The 3,328-nt window shown below is 33.3% G+C and overlaps 1 long non-coding RNA gene across 1 annotated transcript; it reads left to right on the top strand.

Moving 5' to 3' along the window:
• The first annotated feature begins 76 nt into the window (after window positions 1-76).
• LOC132009079 (uncharacterized) lies at window positions 77-2,724 on the top strand. Its single transcript, XR_009401781.1, has 3 exons — window positions 77-196; window positions 507-565; window positions 2,644-2,724. It is a non-coding gene; the product is annotated as an uncharacterized LOC132009079 (long non-coding RNA).
• Window positions 2,725-3,328: the final 604 nt, after the last annotated feature.

Genomic DNA, 3,328 nt, shown 5'->3' with positions numbered 1-3,328 from the left:
GTGAGTGGGTGAGCACGTGAATTGATGTGATGTTTTCTGAAGTCGGGTTTTTGTTTTGTGTTGTTTTTATAGGAAGGAGAGGAGCAGCCAGTGATTGAAACAAAGGACGATGGTATCACTGAAAGTGTTCCACAAGCGCAAACAGTTAATGACTGTTTGACTTCTGCTGACAGGGCAGATAAAAATGATAGACATGGTAAGTTAGTGAACATCTCTGCATTTTTTTTTTAGGCTTAAATGCTAGTATAAAAAAATATCACAGTATGTAGATCCAGTTATGTTCCCCATTTCATTAAGATATTTTTTGTTTTCTTTTTGCTGTCTTTCTTTTTAAGTATACCAGCTTTTTCTTCCTGAAAATTCTTCAACCTCTGAAAATCTTTACTGCTTTTACTTTTATTTTATTGAAGTATTCATGAAGGGGGGATAGGCTTGTATATACGTTTAAAATTCATAATACGTGTGACTATATTTTATATATCTGTGTATCTGTGACTATTTTATAGTTATGCTGTCAGCATTAGGATTTGCAGAACAAAATGAAGAATCACCTTGGGATTCTGAGGTACCATTTTATTATTATTTTAAAATAAAAGCAAGGAGTGATTTTAAAAGGGATGCTTAGACTTTACTCTCTCATCTCTGCATTTGTCCATGCAAACTATTTCCTTATACTTTTTACCTGTAATTGATAAAATATTTATGTGCTAAATATAATAATCAGCATAATACAGTTCTATTAATTTACAAACTTAACCTAATGAAAGCTGTGTAGTATTATTGCAGAAAACAGAGGCTTAGAAGTGATAAGGAATTAGTTTGTGTTTTGAAATTAAGTTATCTAAATAACCAAAGAATTACTGCAGGCCAGCTTATGGCCAGATATATGATTCTGTGGTGTATATGGATGTGCAAAACTCCTAATGAGATCTAGAAAGAGTTTGGATTTTAGTGTTTTACAAGTTGGAATTTGAAAAGATAATGCCTGGGACTTGAAAGTGTATCTATCTATCTGTCTATCTATCTATTTATCTATATATATGTATATGCATATGTATATGTATGGCTTTTATTATACACTTTTGCTATTTTTAAGTCTAATTGCTTTTGAAGTAGGAAGTTCAATAGGAGATGAGTAACGTTTTTGGGGAATCCAAAGTTATATGTGGAGTTTGGACTGCACGGCTATCAATGCCCTTAACCCTTGCATTGTGCAAGGGTTGATACCTAGTATAGTGATTTGGTACTTGAGACCTTCTCAGTGAGCTTGTTGTTGTTATTTTTTAGAGAAAAAGAAAGAGAGAGCATGTGAGAGGGGTGGGGAGGGGCAGAAGAAGAGGGACAGAAAGATTCCCAAGTAGGCTTCGTGCTCAGCATGGAGCCCAACATGGGGCTTAATCTCCCAACCCTGAGATCATGAACTGAACTGAAATCAACAGTCAGTTGCTTAACTGACTGAGCCATATAGATGCCCCCTCAGTGAGATTATTTTAGGTGTTTTGACCTTAAATATTTTTGTTATTGAATACCAGCTATGTACCAGGCTGTACAAGTTGAGGGTTAGGCTGTAGTGGTTGAAGCAGAAAAATGAGGAAACAACAACGCACTGTAAGTCACTGTTAGTGGTTCATATAAAGAAGATGGAAATGTTAGGTTAGGGAACAGTGGGGGAGTTTGCAGTTAGAATGGGGATGAGAATGCCAGTGGAATTTTGTTGGTCAGAAACGATCTGAGTGTGGCAAGAGCTGCCAAGTGAAAGATGAGAAGAACCAGTTGTGTGAAAGTCTTGGAGACCTTCTAGACATTCTAGACATACAGAACCGTGGATCACACCTATTCATCATTTCACTCTAATGTCTTAGAATGACCAGGAAGCAGGAAGATCTACCCCATTGTCATAACCATTGGTATTATTGTTGTTTGTAGAACAGAAAATGGCATACTAAAATAGTGCCTGGTACCTTTTAGGTAATTAATAAATAAATGTTCTTATGAAAGCTTATTTTACTCTTTGGAGAGTTTCATACCTATATCTAAAACTTTTTGCTATTATTTAAACATAATTTCAAGAAAAGTTTTTCTTCCTACTTTGCCATTGCATTTAACCATTAACCTGTCAATAATGTTTCCAAGTCTTTGTTTATACAAATGAAGCAGCAGTTACCACACTGTATTCTTTATATTCAACATGATCTACTCCAAGGTTTCTTATGTCAAGTGTCCTATTTTAACATGGAAAAAGGTTCTGCTGTTAGGAACAGTTTAAATTTGTAGGAAATATACTTACTAAAGAATTTATTTAAATACATATTTTTAATATCCTTTTATTTTGGTGGGGAATGCAAAGGAGAGTTAAGTGTTTTGTTAGTTACTGTTGAAATGTACTTATAAGTTAATGTTCTATCCAAGAAAATACTTACTCTGGCACTTGATATTCAGTTTACAGTCAGTGGCCAAATGAAGGTTAAACATTACACTTAATTTAGAAAGCACATATGAGGTGTTTAAATGTTTCGGTTTTTAGTACATGTTTTTCGTATTTGTGAGTCTGATTACTGTTGAAGTAGGAAATTCAGATATTTTCTTAGAAAAGGATTAGGAAATCTTCATATAACTCATTTTTGTTGTTGTCCATTTTAACAGAGTAATTCTGAGAGTCTTCCAGAGAAATATATTGATCATTTATCTGGAAATGCAGATCAGAAAGGGACAAGTCCATTAAATGAACAAGTAGAAGGTAAGAATTGTATTTTATTAGAAAGTCACTTGATAAAATATTGATGTAAAATGGGAATACTGATGCATTTAAATATTTGAAGAAAATCACCTATTGAATAGATAGGAGAAAGATTGAAAAGGAGATAAGTTGAAGTCTTATCAGGTGTCAGTAACAGTGAAACTGAGGGTGCCACAGAGGAGCTAAATTAGTGGTTCCATTTCAAGATACTCTAAGACCAGACCAAAGGAACATCAGGAAATAAGTGGAAAGGATCAAAAGAGTGACTGATGAGAAAGTCAAAGATTCAGGGAGTAAATGAAGGATAATAAGCAGCTCTTAGAGTGGAAGGTGATAAAATAAAAACAATTCTTTATTTTTTTAATTTTTTTTATTTTAAAATTTTTTATTAACATATAACATATAAAACATATTTTTTATTTTTCATTAACATTTTTATTAACATATTAACATTTTTATTAACATATGTTTTATTTTTTATTAACATATTTTTTATTAACATATTATTAGCTGCAGAGGTACAGGTCTGTGAATCTCCAGGTTTGCACACTGCACAGCACTCCCTGTAGCACATACCCTCCCCAATGTCCA

Source organism: Mustela nigripes, unplaced genomic scaffold, assembly GCF_022355385.1.
Source record: "Mustela nigripes isolate SB6536 unplaced genomic scaffold, MUSNIG.SB6536 HiC_scaffold_4177, whole genome shotgun sequence".
Classification (NCBI taxonomy): domain Eukaryota; kingdom Metazoa; phylum Chordata; class Mammalia; order Carnivora; family Mustelidae; genus Mustela; species Mustela nigripes.
Note: the sequence above shows the minus strand (reverse complement) of the source record. Positions and strands in the feature narration are given on the sequence as shown.